Raw genomic sequence first — 21,426 nt, forward strand, 5'->3', positions numbered from 1 at the left:
TGCGGTCGGGCAAGGCGATGGGGCCCAATGGTTTGCCCATCGAGCTTTACAAACTCCGTCCAGACAAGATGGCCGCCCATCTGCGCAACATGTTTCTAGACGCGCTCGAGGCAGGAGTCCTTCCGCTTGAACAGCGCCTAGCTACTATAGTGGTCATTTATAAGGATGGCAAGCCTCGTGATCGCTGTACCTCCTACCGCCCCATTTCCTTGCTAAACGCAGAACCTAAAATCCTAGCCAAGGTTCTGGCCAATCGGTTGTTGACGGTGATTTGTGACCTGATCCATCCGGATCAATCCGGCTTCATACCGCATAGGAACACGGCCCCTAATCTGCGTAGGCTTCATGGTGTTCTCGCGAGAGCTGCAACTCTCACGGAGCCTGCGGTGGTGGCCTCCCTAGACGCTACGATGGCTTTTGACACCATTGAATGGCCTTATCTTTGGGCGGCCCTCTCCAAGTTCGGCTTTGGCCCCACCTTTATTGCGTGGGTCAGGCTTCTTTATGAACAACCGCTGGCCCAGGTCGTGGTAAATGGCAGAAGTTCTGACCCCTTCCCATTGGGACGCGGCACCCGTCAGGGATGTCCGCTTTCCCCGCTTCTGTTTGCGCTGGCACTTGAACCCCTTGCAGCATGGCTCCGGTGGGAACCCTCGATTAAAGGGATCCGGTGGGCGCCAGATTTGGAGGATCGCGTCTCACTGTATGCCGACGACATCCTCCTTTACTTCACTTCCCCTCAAAAGTCCTTGAACGTGCTCTGCAACGTTCTTACATCCTTCGGTAAGAACTCCGGATTGGTCATCAATTGGACCAAATCCTGTGTTTATGTCATAGCCGGGGTTCTGCCGCCGTTGCCTCGTAGGTTTCCAATTTTGGTGGCAGATGACGGCTTTAAGTATTTGGGGATTTATGTCTCTACAGCTTCTGCGGTGCGTTATGAACGGAATCTGTATGCTCCGCTCCGCCGTCTCAAACAGGATGTGAGGCGATGGCGTGAATTGCCCTTGTCTCCGTTGGGCCGGGCGGCGCTTTTTAAAATGATGTCGCTCCCCCGATTCCTCTATGCGTTGCAGAACTTTTTCGACCCGGTCCCTGCTCGCTACTTTCGCGAGATCGAAAGTTTACAGCGGCAATTGATTTGGGACGGCTGTGCCCGTATTGCGCTGTCTAAGCTCACCCTTCCCTGGTACGACGGCGGTATTGCTTTGCCAGATATCAGATGATACTACTGGGCCTCGCACCTGAGCGCCATTAATCATGTAACGTATTCATCGGAACCCGCTCCTGCCTTTGCCCTGGACAAATTTTTACTGTTTGGGGGCAACTTTAATAGGGCTTTGTACTCGAAGTCGCCATTCCGCCTCCTCACGGGTCCTACAAAGTGTGCGGTGCGGGGATGGAGGGATGCAACTGTGGCTACGGGCTGGAGTGGCAAGCTGACGCGTATGACCCCACTGTACGACTCTGATCGATTGGTCAACCTTTGGCAAACTAAAGGATTTGACAGGTGGGACATGATTGGGATCAGTAAGGTGGAGGATCTTTGGGCCAGGGGCACTGTGAAGTCCTTTGAAGCCCTGAAACTGGAATACCAGCTTGATGATAGGGAGCATTTTCGGTATATGCAGGTTCGACATGCCTTGTCCTCAGCCTTTCCCCCCGGGACTGATATTCCGCAATCCTCCCCGCTGGAGGATCGTATCCTAGACGGCCACGTCCCCGATAGTACGATTTCCTTAATATATAAGAAGCTCATCAACAACAGGGCTGACCAGCTGGGGAAACTTCGTGCTTCCTGGACAGCGGACGGGCTTGAACTAGACGATGAGGACTGGCAGTCGGCTGTTTCTTCCCCTAAGGAAGTGGCTATTCCGGCCCGACTTCGTTTTGTCCAGTTAAAGATCCTCCACCGTGTGTATGTAACTGGTATGCCACTGGTGCGAATGGGGCTTGCGACGGATGGACGGTGTAGGCGTGGGTGTGGTATGGATGGTACTTTTCTTCATGTTCTGTGGGAATGTCCGGTTGTCTCGGCCTTCTGGTCCAGGGTGCATGATGTGATGGGACGTGTCACTGGAGTCCCCCTCCTTCCTGAGGCACGGCGTTGCTTGCTCAATGTGTGGGAGCCTACGGACTGTACTGCTGCTCAGATGTTCTGGGTCACTCTGGGCAACATGGTTGCCAAGAGGGACATAGCTCAGCTCTGGGGCTCCACCAGACCACCACGGCTCAGTGCCTGGAAAGATAACATGGACTGGTGCATGTTTCGAGAAAAGACGGTGTATGAGGCACGGGGTCGTCCCAGAAAGTGGTCCAGGGTTTGGGCACAGTGGAATTCATACCGTGGCGATATTTGTTCTCCACTCGATTATGAGGTTCCTGTCCCCTCCTCCCCATGATTGGCGTTCCGTTTTTTGATTTCTATATCACCTGATTCCTTCTTCCTTCATGATCGCCCCCCCTTGCCAGATTTGTTCCTTCCTATATTTACTCCTTTTCCCCTTCCCCCCCCTCTTATGACCCTTGCCAGTATGATGCCATGTGTTTATGTGTTGTTGTTTTTCTTCGACAAAATCATAAAATTAAACCTTTGATATCCTTTTAGTACTGTTTTATGCTCCATACTATAATGTGTGCTCAGTGATCGTCTTAAAAGTGTACTGTCCCGCTTTATTCTTTCAATATGTGTCATAGCGGCCGGCCCTGGGGGGTTGTAGGCAGATGCTGTGTAATGTGCATTTCATAAATAAAGGTTTAAAAAAAAAATACTTATAGAGCGCACGTACACTGAATCAGTTTCATGGCGCTGGTGAGGTCACTGAGTGAGAGCAATAGGAGAGCTAGGTGCCAAAGGCCTGCTGGAGTAATAACGTTTTTAGTGACCTCCGAAACTCCATGTAGGAGGAAGAGAGTCTTAAAGGTAGGGGGAGGTCATTCCAAAAGGTGGGTGCAAGTACAGCAATCTTCTGCCCCCCTGCCCGCTTCTTTTTGAACCGGGGCGTAGTTAGTAAGGCTAGGCTAGAGGAGCGGAGGTCCCTGGAGGGAACATAGGCAGAGATAGCCGAGTTGATAAAGGCAGGGGCAGTGCCCGCTCTTGCTTGAAAATTCAAGCACCCTAACTTGAACCTGGCTCGTTGTTTTATGGGGAGCCAATGTAAGCTCCTAAGCAAAGGGGTCGAATGATGGGACCTAGATAGGCCAAAGACCAGGCGGGCAGCCTGGTTCTGTACTAACTGTAGGCGCTGCAAAGCATAAGCAGGAGCCCCGTTATAGATGATGTTGCCATAGTCAATCTTTTACAGGACCATGGCCATAAGGATCAGCTTTAGTGCAGAGGTGGAGAAAAATCTGGCAACTTTCCGAATAACTCGTAGTGTAAAGAAACAGGAAGAAACCACCGAGTTGATATGTGAATGGAGAGTTAATTGGTTATTGAGCATAATCCCGAGGGTTTTAACAGAACAGGAGGGGAGAGGAGGGGGCCCAAGTGAAGGGGGCCAGAAAGAGGGGGACCAGGGGTTGGCAGCACCGCCCGTCGCCACAAGTTCTGTTTTATCCGGATTAAGTTTTAACTGTTACTTAAAACCATTGCAATAATAGCACTGTCGATACAACCTTGATAACAGTATTTGTACTAGACATCACATTTAGAATAAAATCATTACTCATAAGAGGCATTCTTGCACAATATCCCTACTGAGAATAAAACCATTGAATTCAGATTAAAACGTTTAAAGGGATTTCGATAAGCGCGGGCGTAAAATCTGTTTCGCGGGTGAATTTGCGGATTTTTTACGATTTTGCAATCCGCAAATCGCACGAATTTGCCCAATAATCCGCAAATTCGCAAGGTACGAATTATTTTGCTTGGTCACGCTTGAAAAATACAATATCGCGCTCGCGGCGTTGACTTACCGTGATTCTGAGTCCGCCGAGTTGTTTTTCTCCCGGTTTTGCGTGTGCTGCGCCATTTTCGATCTTGCTGCGTGATCGCGCAAGAGTTTTTCAAATGCAATTACGTTATCGCGGCTTGCCATCTTGCACACTAAGAGTTTGTCAACGCGAGTACGTCATAAAAGCCCGCGATCACGCATTGCGGGAGTAAACAATGCCGAACAAGTAGATGCGGCGCGCAGCTGACTTCCGGCGGGAGATTTGAACAGCTCGCGTTCCCGAAATTGCAAAAATTGCAATTCTGCACAAAAAATCCACAGCAGGAAGCATAAACTTAGTGAAAATGATGATTGTGATCAGAATAACTCCTCAGATTGACATTTGGCTGCACTTTTTGGTGCAGGAGTCCATTTTTTGGGGTGGGGTGGGGTGGGAGAAAGGAAGTGCCCCAGAGTCTCCAACTTCCTGTTCCTGTCCAGCAGGCTCCTCCCAGTGCTTTGTCCATGTCCTGGTCACTTTTCATTTGGCTGTGGAGCTGGAAGGATTACTTTTTGTGACTGCTGCTGGATATTTATATTTGAGGACTTTTTGGACTTTGGAGTTTGGATCACTTTTGGACTTGAGATTTTACAAGTAAGTTGGTGTTGTTTGTTTGGGGCATTGCAGTTGAGGCAACTACAGTTCTAAAACTTTTTCACAACTTTAACAAAATATATATTGTGGTGGGTAGCCACAGTATCCAGTAGGCCCAGGGTTAGTCATGGGTGCATGCTACAACTGTTTCTGTGATTTAAAAAAAAAACGTAATTCTCATTTATGTCATGAAATTTTAGCTCACTGTTATATGTTGATTTTTTTAAAATTTTGGGGTGCCTGTAAAGCCTCACTAGCCAGTAGGCCCAGGTGTAGTGAGTGGTGCATGGACCTAGTCCTTCTATGGGGTGTCTTGAATTTAAACATCATTGAGGGCACGGATGGCATTGGATTGTGGTGATTTTTGTGTGTTTTTTTACTTTTTGGGGTGGGGTGGGGGCCATTTTGAGGCCTGGTACAGGCAGGGCCTGGCCATGTGGTGGGGGTCAAGGGGCCATTTTGAAGCCAGGCAGTGTGCTCAGGCCTGCACCCAGTTTGCCTTGCTTTCAACCATTATGCCCAGGGGTACTCAGTGGTGCATGGGCCTAGTCTTTCTGTGGGGTGTCTTGAATTTAAACATCATTGAGGGCATGGATGGCATGGGATTGTGGTGATTTTTGAGTGTTTTTCGACTTTTTGGGTTGGTGTTGGGGCCTGGCCATGTGGGTGAGGGCCATTTTGAGGCCTGGTACAGGCAGGGCCTGGTCATGTGGTGGGGGTCAAGGGGCCATTTTGAAGCCAGGCAGTGTGCTCAGGCCTGCACCCAGTTTGCCTTGCTTTCAACCATTATGCCCAGGGGTACTCAGTGGTGCATGGGCCTAGTCTTTCTGTGGGGTGTCTTGAATTTAAACATCATTGAGGGCATGGATGGCATGGGATTGTGGTGATTTTTGAGTGCTTTTCGACTTTTTGGGGTGTTGTTGGGGCCTGGCCATGTGGGTGGGGGCCATTTTGAGGCCTGGTACAGGCAGGGCCTGGCCATGTGGTGGGGGTCAAGGGGCCATTTTGAAGCCAGGCAGTGTGCTCAGGCCTGCACCCAGTTTGCCTTGCTTTCAACCATTATGCCCAGGGGTACTCAGTGGTGCATGGGCCTAGTCTTTCTGTGGGGTGTCTTGAATTTAAACATCATTGAGGGCATGGATGGCATGGGATTGTGGTGATTTTTGAGTGTTTTTTGACTTTTTGGGTTGGTGTGGGGCCTGGCCATGTGGGTGGGGGCCATTTTGAGGCCTGGTACAGGCAGGGCCTGGCCATATGGTGGGGGTCAAGGGGCCATTTTGAAGCCAGGCAGTGTGCTCAGGCCTGCACCCAGTTTGCCTTGCTTTCAACCATAATGCCCAGGGGTATTCGTTGGTGCATGGGCCTAGTCTTTCTGTGGGGTGTCTTGAATTTAAACATCATTGAGGGCATGGATGGCATGGGATTGTGGTGATTTTGGAGTGTTTTTCAACTTTTTGGGTTGGTGTTGGGGCCTGGCCATGTGGGTGGGGGCCATTTTGAGGCCTGGTACAGGCAGGGCCTGGCCATGTGGTGGGGATCAAGGGGCCATTTTGAAGCCAGGCAGTGTGCTCAGGCCTGCACCCAGTTTGCCTTGCTTTCAACCATTATGCCCAGGGGTACTCAGTGGTGCATGGGCCTAGTCTTTCTGTGGGGTGTCTTTAATTTAAACATCATTGAGGGCATGGATGGCATGGGATTGTGGTGATTTGTGAGTGTTTTTTGACTTTTTGGGGTGTATAACTGATGTTCCTCTGGCTTCCATTGCTTTTAGGTGCACAAGAGAACCACCAGTGCCAGGAAGAAGTCCTGCAGCGGTGTGTGCAGCACAACGTCACGTGTGGCCACAGACAAGACAACTCTCCAACTCGTGCAACTGCGGCCTGCTGTTCTGACATCTCAAGAAGATGGCTCCAAAGAAAGTTGGCCGTAGCGCCTCAGCGAAAAAAGTTGCCACTGCCAGTAAGAAGGAGCAGAAGAAGCAAGTGGCACCACCTACCAAGGAGACTGGTGTGCCCACCGACACCTTTTTTGGGGAAAAAAACCTACGCCTGCAGCAGCAGCGGTGTCCGCCGGGGACCAAGCTGGAAGCAGCACCTCCGCTTCATTGGGCTCAGTGCCACCACGCCAAGTTAGGCCCAAGACTACCATGAGTGCTGCTGCGGCAGCCACTTTGGTTGTTCAATCACCATCGACCAGTGATCTTGGCTCATCACAAGAAAGTACCATCCAATCAACGCTGGGTGTAACTCAGCTGACGAGTGTTCAACAACCACAGCCACAAACACAGGTGCAACTACTACAAGCGCAAGTACATGGGCAAGGAGAGGCGCAAGTAGAGCCGCAAGGAGAGGCACAAGTAGAGCCGCAAGGAGAGGCGCAAGTAGAGCCGCAAGGAGAGGTGCATGGACAGGTGCATGGAGAGGTGCAACTAGAGGTTCATGGAGTGGCACAACTGCCTACAACGCTTGTTCCTCCAGAAATAGGGGCACATCAGGAAATTGATATTCAAGAGGAGGTATCATCCGAGGAAGCCACTCCTCCTGATGATGATTATCCATTGTCTTCCAGATCCCCAGCAAGAAAAAGGTCAAGGAGGGATACTACTACTACTACAAGTTCTTCTTCAAGCTCCCTTCATTCTGATGACCTTGATCGTGATTGGAACCCAGCCATGCAGTCTGAGAGTGAGTCACGCCATGAGCCGACAAAGGTAGCTAAGCCTAAAAGGAAGGCTCCCGCAAAGCTTCGACTTATGGGTGATGACGACGAACAAGAAGTGGTGTCTTCTGCTGCTGATGTACAGTCTGACGACGACCCAGTCTTCACAGTCGTCACTCCAGCCCCAGCAGGCATGCAGCAGACACACATTTTGACCCTATCCCGAATGGCTGCTGAGCGGGATATGGGCGGCGTGGCACTGGGACCACAACCGTTAACTACAACACCAACACGACCTACAGCTTCCATCCTTTTTAGTCAGAAGGGCCGGCATGGACCTCCATCCAGCTCGACCTCAAGTAGTGGTGCTGTAAGTGAACAACAGAAACAAAATCAGCCACGCCCATCCTCCACTTCATCTGGCATTGAAAGTCAAAGAAGCACCTCCACCTTCAGCAGACATCACCAGTCCCCAGTTTGGGACTTCTTTACTGTTAGCGCAAAAGCGGAAAACATGGTCGTTTGTTCGATTTGTAAAGTATCCGTTAGTCGGGGTAAGCTTGGTACCAACTATGGTACCGGAGGCCAGAGAGGTCATCTCAAGCAACACCACACTATCATTTGGGAAGTACACATGAGGAAAATCGAGGAAGGCAAAAGAAAAACAAATCCAAATGTATCCCTTGATATTGCATCTGATGATGACGAGAGGCTGATCATGCAGGGGGGAAGTGAAGAAGCGACAGACATTTTTTCTGGTACACCCAGTTCTGCTGGCAGCAGCACTGCAGTGGTATCGCCCATACCCTCTACCCCTGCAACATCTATGAGGCACACTAAGAGTGTGGGAGAGACACCAATGCGAAAAACTACATCACTGGGCCTAACTGGTTTGAAGGCATCATCATCATCATCATCACGTAAAATGATCCAGCCCACCATTCGCGGAATGTTATGGTCGGAGGCGTCATTTGAACGCAACCCCCAACGGTACGTCTCTATAACGCAAAGCTGGCTAAAATGTTAGCGCTGGACCTTCTCCCTTTTTCTTTCGTGGAAGGGGTGAGGTTTCTAGAATTAGTGGCAACAGTCTGCCCTAAATGGAAGGTTCCTAGCCGGGGCTATTTTGCCAGAGTTGCGGTTCCAGCACTACATCAAGATGTGCTGGAGGTGATTGGGGCAGCTTTGCAGAAGAGTACTGTTCACACTATCCACTTGACAACAGACATGTGGACCAGTTGCCAAGCCCTTGATTACATGTGCATCACTGCACACTGGGTCTCTTTTGCAGGGTCTTTTGCAGGGGTTAGAGACAAGTCAAGTGCAGTTGTTGACCTGGACACAGTTTTTCAAGCTACTCGGAAACATGCAACATTAGCCATGTTTGCCATGGAGAAAACTCATACTGCAAAAAACATTTTGGAGGAGTTTAACAGTAAGGTGCCTGAATGGCTGCAACCAAGAAATCGCATTGTTGGTTATGTTTCCACGGATAATGGCAGTAATATAGTTAAGGCCATGCAGGAAGGTGAATATTTCAGAGTGCCGTGTTTGGCGCAATATATAAACCTGGTTGTTCAAGATTTCTTGAAAAATTTAAACACAGTCAAGAAGTTACTGACCACCTGCCGAAGAATCTGCACACATTTCAGCCATTCAGCCCGGAAGGAGCTGAGGATCATTCAACATGAACGTAAAGTGCCAGTCAAAGGACTCATCCAGGAGGTGGCAACACGTTGGAACTCAACCTTTTACATGCTTGAGCGTCTGTTTGAGCAGTGCATGGTAATCAATGACTATGTCTTTCAACTAGGTTCTACTATGAAAGACATGAGGCTAGAGTTGGAGGAATTGTAGCTAGTTAAAAGCCTGACAGACATGCTCCGTCCTTTTGAGGTCTTCACGCGTGAAGTCAGCAGGGAGGACTGTTCTTTGAGCAAAGCTATCCCATTGTTGGTCATGCTAGAGCACCAACTGAAGGCGGTGCCTTCAACGTTCAGAGATGATGTTGGAAAGCAAGATGCATATCTGTTGGCGGAGAGGTTATTAAGCCGCCTAGTTGCCAATGAAATGCTTAAAAACATACATACAGAACAACATTACATTTGTGCCACTATTCTGGATCCACGGTACAAAAAGGCAGTGGCCAGCAAAGCATTCATTCCTTTTGATGAAGCAGATGTTTCAAAGTACAAACATTGGCTAGCTGTTTCAGCCAGTCGGTTCAAAAAAGATCGGCAGAAAATTCAAGGAGCCTTCAGAAGTCCAACTGAATCAGCAGGCCTTCCAGTATCAAGTTCCACTTCTGAATCTGTGGGCGAAGGGAGTCACTTTCCCTCACAGCCGTTAACGACACCAGCAGCAACTGTATCATCATCCTCACCTGCACCAGGCCCAGCCATAATATTGTCGGAAGCGGATTGGCTAACTCATCAAGGGTTTGCTCGTTCCAGTGCTGAGAAGGCCACATATGGTACGCAAAGTGGAGCAACCGTGGAGAACCTTGAGTTGATGGTGCAGGCCTATCTGGATGACCCAACACAGGTCTTTTTTAATACGAACCCATTGCTGTATTGGTACAGGAAAATGGCTCTATGGCCACTGATCACCAACCTGGCTATAAATTATTTGTCTTGCCCACTCGCAAGCGTGCCTTCTGAACGTGTTTTCAGTGCTGCTGGTGCCATTGTAACTTCAAAAAAGACCCGCCTCTCGGCCAAAAATGTGGAGAGGTTAACACTGATCATGATGAATCAGCACTTGATACCACCAGATTACAAAGTACGTGAATGCACACAGGAAGAAGAGGACACCGACTTAGATGACGGAATTTCTTCTCTGTTACCTGACCTACTCCCGTCTCAATTCATGGAGTTTGAGGACGAGCTCTACTTCCCTGACACTGAGCCCTGAAAATGACTTCCTTTTTTTTGTCCTTATTCACTTTTATTACTGTGTGTCTTTCTTTGTTTTGCAACTTTTACCACAACAAATCTCTAATCACCTAATCACAACAAGTCCATCAGTGGCCCTGTCTTCATCTTATATTCCTTATTGATTTGAAGGTGCCGCAGTCTGCATTCCTGGGGTTCACAAGTTCACAACTCAATAATGCTCCTTTATACTCCTCCTCCAGACTCCCCCTATCCATTTCCCTCAAGGCAGATGGATGGATTAAGACAAGTCCCCTCAAGTGGGACTGAAATTACTGACTGACTACATGCTTGCTGATTGCTGACAGAGTTACTTCTGATATTGACAGGAGAGGCTGCCCTGTGGGCCCTCACTTTCCGAAGAAGATGCAGACAAAAAGTAGAACAGGTAATGAATAATTGAGAAGATGGCATGCAGTGGACAGCAATGGCTGTCTGGCTCTGATGAAACCAATTGCTGTTTGTTTTTTGTGCATGAAATGATGATTCATATGTCTTGTCTTAGTTATTATTTAATCTTTCACACAGTAATTGTAACTCATGTCAACAACTCTGTTTTTTTTACCTTGTTTAATTAAAATTGTACTTCAAATTCAGGGGCCACTATATTGCATTTCACAAAATATGCAAAATGTCCTTGGAGCGGACTCACTTGCCAATATACCATGATGATTGATTAAATAATATATTTTTTTTCTTTACTGTCACTCACTGGGATGGATAGATCATCAGCGTCGGTTTACGCAAGAACTATGGCCAATTCGTGAGTGGCAAACAGGTAAACCAGTCTACAACAACTACTACAGCAGGACTACATGTCTGTCTATTCGTGGTATGTATTGGTCGAGGGCGAGGCAGTGTACTGTTGTTGTTATGCCAGGCAGAGTCCACTCCAGACAGCAGTTCATGTAAAATTGGGGCTATGTCGCTTGCTGCATACAATTAGATATGCTTTGTCTGTCTGACAAAGAGCCTAGGTATGCTACATCAGGTTGCTTCACTTAGTGGTGCCTGCCTTGACCCTCTGCATGGCACTGCCTCAAGCTTGGGCCAAACATCCGTTATGTTTGCAAAATTTGCTGTTTTTCGGTATTTCTTAAATCTCGCGAAAGTACAGAAAAATCACAAATTCTTGAGCGGAATAGATTTTTGGCCCATGCTTGCGGAAGGGCCATGCAGACCGTCAAGGCAGGCACCACTGAGTGAAGCATCCTCCTGATGTAGCATACCTAGGCTCTTTGACACAGACAGACAAATCATATCTACGGTTTAGGGTTCAGTGCGATTTACTAGGGTTTTTGGGTTTAAGTTGGTATGGTTCACGCTGATTCTAGGGCTCGGGGCCCGATGCAGGCTCGTTCATAATGATGTTGGCAATGGTTTAGGAGGGTTTGGTGTTCTTTGGTCCAGAATTGGCAGAATTTTGGCCTTTTTTGGCCTTTTTTGGGTGTTTTGCGGGTGCGTGTGTTTGGGTGAAAACTAAGTGAAAACTAGTCGCAGACCTTCTACTTCTTCTTCTTCAAAGAGCGCAGTGGTTCGATTTTGTTCTGCCTTGCTGAGATTCTTGTGAATCGCTGGAACAAGTGACTGTCCAGGTGAGTTTCAAGAGGATTGAAGTAGTGAAAGTGCTGAAAACAGCAATGTTTTGTGAACAGCGCAATTTGCCATGTTTTGTATATACCAGTATTGCATGTTTTTGGGGGGCTGTTTGGGGGTGTTCTAGATTTGTGGGGCAGGGTGTGGGGGTCTGGGAGTACTGCTGGGATAACAACATTTTTATTGGAAGTGATTTGAAGAAAATCCATGGTGGGAAAGAGGAGTTAGGGCCTAGCTGCAGAGAGCGTTTGGACCAATGTTGACTGGTTGGCTGAAAATGTTCTAAGTATGAGTTTTTGCATTTTTGCTTTTTGCCTGTTTAGGGGTGTTCTGCTTTTTTGCGGGTGACTGCAGGGGTCTGGGGGCATAGCTTGGAAGGTCTAATATCGGAATCAAGTGTTTTGGACCAAATCCATGGTGAAAAAGTGTTTCAGTTTTTGCTCACTTGCCTGATTTTGGGGTGCTGTTTGGGGGGCTTCTAGGTTATTGGGGGTGGGTTTTGGGGTCTGGGAGCACTGCTGGCACAGTCTAATTTTGATTGCATTTTTTTTCCAGAAAATCCATGGTGGAAAAGGGGAGTTAGGGCCTAGCTGCAGAGTGTATTTGGACTGAATTGAAGGTAGGCCCATTTTTGCTTTTTGCCTGTTTGGGGGTGTTCTGCTTTTTGGGGGGTGGCTGCAGGGGTCTGGGGGCATAGCTCGGAAGGTCTAATATCGGAACCAAGTGTTTTGGACCAAATCCATGGTGAAAAAGTTTTTCAGTTTTTGCTCACTTGCCTGTTTTTGGGGTGCTGTTTGGGGGGCTTCTAGGTTATTGGGGGTGGGTTTTGGGGTCTGGGAGCACTGCTGGCACAGTCTAATTTTGATTGCATTTTTTTTCCAGAAAATCCATGGTGGAAAAGAGGAGTTAGGGAGTAGCTGCAGAGGGTATTTGGACTGAATTGAAGGTAGGCCCATTTTTGCTTTTTGCCTGTTTGGGGGTGTTCTGCTTTTTGGCGGGTGGCTGCAGGGGTCTGGGGGTATAGCTCGGAAGGTCTAATATCGGAATCAAGTGTTTTGGACCAAATCCATGGTGAAAAAGTGTTTCCGTTTTTGCTCACTTGCCTGTCTTTGGGGTGCTGTTTGGGGGGCTTCTAGGTTTCTGTGGGTGGGTTTTGGGGTCTGGGAGCACTGCTGGCACAGTCTAATGTTGATTGCATTTGTTTTTCAGGAAATCCATGATGGAAAAGGGGAGTTGGGGCCTAGCTGCACAGCGTATTTGGACTGAATTCCAGGTAGGGCCGAAATTTGCTAAGTCTCACTTTTTGCGGTTTTGCTTTTTGGTTGTTTGGGGGTGTTAAACTTGTTTCCGCCTGGGTTGACGGGTGTGGGGGCATTGCAGTGAAGGTCTAATACCTGATAAAAGTGGTTTGGAGAAATTCGGTGGTGAAAAAGTTTTTCCATTTTCAGACATTTCGCTCACTTTAGCGTTTTCGGGGGGGCGTTTGGGAGAGTTCCTGGTGTTTGTGGGGGGGGTTTTGGGGTCTTGGAGCAACGCTGGGTAGGGATACTTTTGATTGCAAGAGGTTTGAAGAAAATCCATGGTGGCAAAGGGGAGTTAGGGCCTAGCTGCAGAGCGCACACGGAGTGATCTGGGAACTAGGCATACATTGGTCAAAGTCCCCATTTTTGCATTTTTGCTTTTTGGCTGTTTGGGGGGGGGTAAACTTGTTTTCGCCTGGGTTGACGGGTCTGGGGGCATTGCTAGGAAGGTCTAATACCGGAAAAAAGTGTTTTGGATAAAATCCATGGTGAAAAAGTTTTTCACTTTTCAGAGTTTTCGCTCACTTTTGTGTTTTCGGGGGCCTGCTTGGGGGGGTTCCTGGTGTTTGTGGGGAGGGGGGTTTGGAGGCCTTGGAGCAACGCTGGGTATGGATACCTTTGATTGCAAGAGGTTTGAAGAAAATCCATGGTGGCAAAGGGGAGTTAGGGCCTAGCTGCAGAGCGCGCACGGAGTGATTTGGGATTGAGGGCTAAATAATTCGGTGTCACTTTTTGCGGTTTTGCTTTTTGGCCGTTTGGGGTTGTTAAACTTGTTTTTGCCTAGGTTGACGGAGGTAAAAATGTTTTTCCATTTTCAGACATTTCGCTCACTTTAGCGTTTTCGGGGGCTGTTTGGGGGGTTCCTGGTGTTTGTGGGGGGGGTTTTGGAGCAACGCTGGGTATGGATACTTTTGATTGCAAGAGGTTTGAAGAAAATCCATAGTGGCAAAGGGGAGTTAGGGCCTAGCTGCAGAGCGTGCACGGAGTGATCTGGGAATTAGGCATACAGTCCCCCTTTTTGCATTTTTTCTTTTTGGCTGTTTGGGGGGGTTAAACTTGTTTTCGCCCGGGTTGACGGGTCTGGGGGCATTGCTGGGAAGGTATAATACCGGATAAAAGTGGTTTGGAGAAAATCCATGGTGGAAAAGTTTTTCACTTTCAGAGTTTTCGCTCACTTTCGTGTTTTAGGGGGCCTGCCTGGGGGGGGGGGGGTTCCTGGTGTTTGGGGGGGGGGTTTGGGGGGGTCTTGGAGCAACGCTGGGTATGGATACTTTTGATTGCAAGTGGTTTGGAGAAAATCCATGGTGGCAAAGGGGAGTTAGGGCCTAGTTGAAGAAAGTGTTTGACACTATTTTTAACTTAGGGCTCGTTAGGGTTAGCAGTATTGCTTGTGTTTGGGGGTGTTCGAGATTTTGGCAACTGGGTTCTGGAGCACTTGTCGAGAAATGTCTAATTTTGGTTGCAAGTGGTTTGAAGAAAATCCATGGTGGGAAAGGGGGGATTTGGGCCTACTTTACTTTCAAAGTACGTTTTGTCACCATTTTCCACTAGACAGGTAGCAGTATGGCATGTTTTTTTGGGGTCTGATTGGGGGTATTCTACATTTTAGCATCTGGGTTTAAGGGTCTGAGAGCACTGCTGGGAAGGTCTAATTTTGTTCTAAAATCGTAGTTTACAGTACACCTAGCTTGAGGGGAAAGACCCGCAAAATTTGCCCATACTTATTTATCCTTCAAAAGGAGACTCAGAGTACCCCCTTTCGAAACTATTGTACTGTCGATTCTAAAACTGAAAGTGTGACTTTTTGCACTACACAGCGTACGTACCTTATATTTTTTTCTCAGTGGTGTTTTAATATCACTTACTGTTTTTCCATCAACATGTACAGGGCGGCTTTCACCCTGTGCAATGGAAAAAAGGATGAAGTCAGGCTTCATATTAGCGAGCCGCAATTCAGCATCCGCCAGGCAGGCAGTGGACAGGGTGTCTTCTGGTCATCCAACATTGATCGACAAAGCGTCAGATGGAACGGAGGAGTACCGCAAATAAGAGGAATGGCTGGATGCATGCAACTTCCTAAATTCAACAGGACAAGTACAACAACATATAGTAACAGTATCCATTCTTTTCTACTTATCTTTTAAGTAATGTTATTGCTGTGAACTTCTGTGAGTGTGACTCTGCATTTCTTTGCTCTCTGCTTCTAAATTCATCCCTCCAGCCATTGTATAGTTTTACTTTGCTATTTTTCAAACTAATTTAATGAACAAAGTGTTTCTCTGAGTGCAGAGATTGGCAAGTGAAAACGCATAATTACTGCAGCCCTGTACTGTCGCATTCTTTCATTCATTAGAAAGTACTACTTAGTTTAAGTAACCTAACCATCAATTTAGCAATCAACTTCATGCCTGCAGTAGTGCATGCACTTCCTTTATGTCCCTTAAAATATTTATGGATATCTTCGTATCCAAAGATTTGTTTATCTTCATTTGTTGTTTTTCCATGCTGTGTTTTTTTCCTCTCTCAACAAAACTTTCCCAAAAAACCCCATTCCCATCCAATTTCCAAACCCTAACCCTCTTCCCCCGGCTGTGTGGTTTTCATTGATGTGTGAGTAAATGACAGCAATAATTCCACACACTTGCTGGGGAGGAAAAGGTCATAGCAACTGAAAATGAATTACATTTCAAGGCTGGTGAAGGAATCCAAGGATATATTCTTACTCAGCTTGACACAGACCCATGACTATTGGCAAATCAAAGCAGATTTTCATGGGCGCTATCAACTGGATTGATCAAGAAGACCATCCTCCTCCTACACGTGGCAAATGATTACGCTGCTGTGTTCTTCACCTTCAGTACTATTTCTTGTAGTAGTAGCCAATGTCAAATTCCACGCAAGTAGTAGTTATTCTTTCAATACTTTAGCATTTGTAAGGCTACATTATGGCACTGTTCTAGTGTACTATCACGTGCTATAGTATTTATCGTATCGTTCTAATGCTCCGCTCAGGCCAATCAAGGTTTCAATTTCTTTTTTTTCATATGCTGCAACTGCCACTGTGTACCACCGCTAGTGCCACCACAATGATGCCATTTCAACCGCCTAGGATTGCCAACCTTAATCGCCATTTGCCATGCAGCCAGCCCTGTGCCTAGCCCTATTTTCAAACACGAATTACAGGTAAGATAAGCGTTTGGGGGGAGGAAGAATAATGCAGTATTAGGAGAGACGAGAGACTGGCGGTAGTACTAGTAAAGTCCTAGGACAATTGAATTCACTAACTCTGTGAGAGGCACTTACTTTTGTAAACCTTTGGGCAATTACTTACACAATTTGAATCAAGAAGCCACTAAAGTTTCAGGAAAACAAACTTACAGTTAACCCCCCCCCCCCCTCCAGCCTCAACTGCAGTAAAAACACGTATGCTACGTTTAAGTTGAAAGTAATAATTATTTATATCCATAACAAAAATAAACTATCCCGCAAGACCCGACCCACCCCCCTACCTAACCCCAAAGAATGTCCGTGAAATAAAAAGTCCCCAAAGTCCAAAAAACCCAACTCCCAATTCCCCCCCCCCCCCAAAAGTCTTTAAAAAAGGGGCAAGGAACAGTCTCTCCTCCTCTAATGCCACCGGCGGTTTACTTTTTGAGCCAGGTGGTCATGCTCCTTGCGGAGGTTCTTGAGCAGGATTCTCATTTTCTCCTGCTCCTGCTCAAGGTAGGACACCCTGAGGGTTAGGGGGTGCACGCGTGCCTTGCACCTGCTGTGGGGGGCAGCTGATTTTTTGGCTGCTTGGCGGTGGCGGGTGGCTGCGGTACCACGGCTCCGTACCGCTGGAGGCCTGCGCTGACTGGCTGACACAGGGAGCACGGAGGAGGATGCAGCTGTCGCTGTGGATGTTGTGGAGGTCGACTGCGTGTCCTCCTCCTCCTGGGCCACCAGCCGCCGATATTCGGTGACAGTCGCCTCCAGTTTCCGTTGCCGGGCCCGTCTAGCCAGCTCCTTCCGTGACAGTTTGGAAGGAGCATCTATATGAAGAAAGAAAAACATAGTCTGTAACAATACTCTTTAAGATTAACACAAAATAATTCAGCAGAAAGTTGTGTCACAGTAGAACTAGCAACTTGCAAGCACAGTACATAACATTTGTGGCTTGTATCTATCTAACCTCCCACTTCTTCAGCCTTGCTCTAACATTAGTGGGAGTTTCAGGAATCAATTCTACGAGCACTATGGACTTACTACATTAGAGTCGACTATTACAGTACACCAGTCTTCTTCTTCTTCTTCTTTTCTCTTGTTTAGCGAAATTGGTACGTAAACTTCTGGAAGCTGGCATAATGCCAGCGCAGTCAACTGGCACCCAAGAAAAACAGACGCACGCTATGATGACACAGGCTTGCGTTACTGTACCAGTCCAGTACATGCAGGTGGTGAAGCTCTTACTTTTCTATTACGGGTGGCACTGAGAATACTCTGTTACAAGGGCTACTGCTTAATTAATTTAACTTTCACCCTACAGTGCCAATGACTACTAGAAAAGGAAAATGAAGAAGATAAATAATATGATTATCTATCCCTTCACAGGATATGTATTCGATTACATATGGGATGACTTTAGGTGCTTTGTTTTTTATTGAGTGAACACTGATAGGCCACACGTGAATGACAGAGTTGTACTAAAATTATTAACAGAGGTAGTGAGTGGCCCCCGTAATCGCCGGATATATGCTGTGCTTGCAATACAAACTACTGCTACTATTCATGGTAGTATTCGGAAAAATTACAACTTCTTTTCCTTGCCTTTCCTACACTGGAACGGACGTGCGGTTGCGGTATTACATGCTCTTCAAAGTAACACTTAGTTCATCCAGTGACCGTCTACTCTCTCTACATACACATATGCTATCTATGAGTCAGATAGTACCATGATCCAGGCATCCATCCATTCAAAGTAAATGTCAATCATTCTTCTTAATGTCTCACCTGGATAAACCTTACTTTTTCTCACGGGAAAACAACATTTTCATTTTATTTTGGAAACCGCAAGCCATGCATCCATGCTTGACTTGCATTTCAATTTCAACCAAAGGATATATTGCGCACACATTTGAAAAAAGGTCAAGGTGCACCACTTAAACGTTTTTGATAAACTCTTATCTCCAATAAGGTAAACAGGAATGATCACATCAAATTTTTCTTGTGTTCTTGAGAGTTCTTTATTCAAATCAGTTGGTAAAAAATATACACAGGATCTACAGCCGACGCGTTTCGTCCCCAAGGGACTTCTTCAGGGCTGTTACAAAAAAAGACAATGTACAAAACATACAGTTAAAAAATAAGTTAATAAAATTTAAAAAGCGACTGCGCTAGTACAAAGAATGCCAGGCTTCATCAATAGTACATCACAAAATTGAAATTAGTCCAAATCCTATATTTCTAATGCCAACAAATTGGGGTGTATTTAAAGCTAACTTGATTGTCTTGGACAGAGAAATTATTAACACATTTTTTGAGCGAAAAAATGAACCTCATTCATTGAGCATTTATGTCTAGTATGGAAATAGCTTCAAGTTTCATTTATGATTCTCATTTACAATATTAACGTCTTTCACCATTTACAAAAGAAGAGACAGTTCTGTTTTACATGACAACATGATACTGGGTTTTGCATATCATTCTCCATATATTTGGTTGCCCTTATATAACTCAGAGCTCATTATTCCCCATAAAAGTCTCAGGAATGAAGGCCCCAAAGTCTAAAGAAAGCGGAGTAGGGAGAGAGACTAACCATAGTGTATTAAGCACAACAAAGCAATCCTACCAAGATAGTCACTAGCGATGATGTCCCTGGATCTTCTCCCGTTGTTAAAGGATGCGTGAATATACCCGTGTAGTAATATTATGGGTCATGTGGCATCTAAGAGTGATCAACAAGATATCATTAATAACAGAGTAACTGAGGGACAGGAAATAAGCCACATGTGAACACATTCAAGAGAGCTGATGTACAACATGAAAGAAAGACCCAAACATGGATGATTGTTATCAACCAAATCAAACATTTCAAAAGAACAATAACAAATTATTTTGGGGAAATAGCAAATAGACAACAATTGCACTACATTTATTGACCTATCTGATGTGGTCTACTAGGATATTAGTATTGCTGGATTCGCGGACCGTCGACTTGGAAAGTTATGTAACTCACTAAACCAACTACAAAAAGGTTCGACTAGGACTGGCAGGCAGCACTACGCAGCATGCGAAGTGACAGACAAAGTCCATCGTGATTGCAGACCAGTGAGAACACTAAAAAGTAAGTTTCCTACTACATAACCAGTCATTAAAATACTCAAACTATCAATCCACCACCACTATCTCTTCTTAGTGGCAGGTGTACAAAGGAAGGAATGGACTTGAGTCGCTAGGGGCAGATTTACAAGTCCCTTGCGGCTCTTTTGCGCCGTCGTTGCGTGACTTTTGTGACGCAGCGGCATTCTAACAACGGGACGCATCAGGAAGATGCATCACGTTGTAAAGCCCTGCTCCATCAGGGGGCGTTCCGGCGCAAGGGAGTGCGTTCCTGCGCAGGAATGCATCCTAAACGTGGCTGAGTGAAATCTACAAGATTTCACTCAGTCACTTTTAGGCCAATGCTGCGTCACTCAAAACCCTGCGCCTGCTTGAAGCAGACATACGGCTTGACGCAGCATTGGGGAGATAGGGCACCCCAGAGCATTGCTGGAGCTGCGTCGTGGTTGCGACGCAACTCCAGCAATGCGCTGCCTTTAGGGCACAGATGCGTGACACTTTGTGTCGTTTTTGCCCCATGGTGCGCCGCATTGTACATGCGGCGCACCATGGAAGGTGGAGGCGTGGCGCACAATTACTGGCGCATCCCTGCTAATTTGCAGGGATGCGCCAATAATTGTAAATCTGCCCCTTAGTGTCTAGCATTACGCAGGTCTGTAAAGTACACTCATACATAATTACTCAGGCCAATGAAATGAGCACAAAAAATCGAAAACAAATAAGCATAGTAGCACCGCCACTGAGCAGGAGAGCAGTGCACCTGAAATGCTATCACAGAACATTTTGAAACATAATTTACCTACAATCTAATCGGCAGCATTATTGCTCTTCGTAAAAAAAAAAATTTGCAATATGATAACACATAGAGCAGGAGAAAACAGAGTAGTGATTAAATAGCTACTACTACTCACCAAGCCCGGGGATCTCGATGCCAACCAGGTCGAGCAGGTCATGTTCACGGTGCAGGAGGTCGGACCACCGGTGCGTGGCCTGGTTGTAGGTGCGCCGGACCCGAGAGTGTTTATACATGGCCCGGCACACCTTCTCCCACAGCTTTCGACGCTCCCGGAGCCCATACCCGCTAGCGATCCTGCCGCCTGCCGCAATGGTCTTGGGGACGTTGCACATAATAAACCAGTGCGGCCACATCCTCTGCGCTGAAGATCCCCGGGCTGTGACTTGCTCCCACCGCAATCACCCGCATGGGAGCCGGGTACGGGGTGTGGGACCCTTCCCCTTCTCCTTCCCGGCTCCCTTTGCCATGGTCCTGGACAGGAATGGAAATAATAAATAGGAAAGAGAATAGGGAAACAGTAAATAAAAGAAGAGGCAAAAAAAGTAGTTTTAAAGTAACCAAAAGTAGAAGAAAACACAAAATATAGATCTAGAAAAATAGAGGGATAGATAATAAGTAAAAAAGATTAAAAAAAACTTCAAACAAACAAAGGATGGCAAAGATTGAAGCTGGATAGGAAAAGCATGCCCAGAACCATAGCAATGAATGAAAAACAAGATGGCCGCGCCCATTGAGGACCGCGTGGGTAAGTTTGCGCGATATTTACCCCGCGAGTACGCAAAAACACACGCAAACTCGTAATACCACGCCGCACACAAAGCGAGATTGCCAATAGCGCCCGGAAACGGAAATACGTAACGCACACAAGATGGCCGCGCCCATGTATTACCGCATGGATAACTTCGTGGTCGTTGCGCTGTAAGCAGCCCGCGAAGACGCAAAAAAACCCAGCGAACACGCAAAAAAAACAATCCCCAAATTTGCACGAATTTGCGGATTGCGAGTTCGATTTCGCGCGAATTCGCGCCCCGCGAATCTCACAAAATTGCAGAAAAACTAATTTTGCAAAACTGAAAGCACTTAGCAGGTGCAAAAGTTCAAGCTAATTTGTAACCATTCCCTGTAGTGCTTCCTGAGGGGCCCCTCCAGAGTTCACTTGCATACTTGCAACTATTCTCTGACCCTCAAAGCAGGGTCAGAGAATAGTTACAAGTATGGCACAATGCTCCTGTAAAAAAAATTAAACTGCAACAAGAAGCACTTACAGCTAAGGAATCAGGTACCAGACTTG

Source organism: Lissotriton vulgaris, chromosome 4_1, assembly GCF_964263255.1.
Source record: "Lissotriton vulgaris chromosome 4_1, aLisVul1.2, whole genome shotgun sequence".
Classification (NCBI taxonomy): domain Eukaryota; kingdom Metazoa; phylum Chordata; class Amphibia; order Caudata; family Salamandridae; genus Lissotriton; species Lissotriton vulgaris.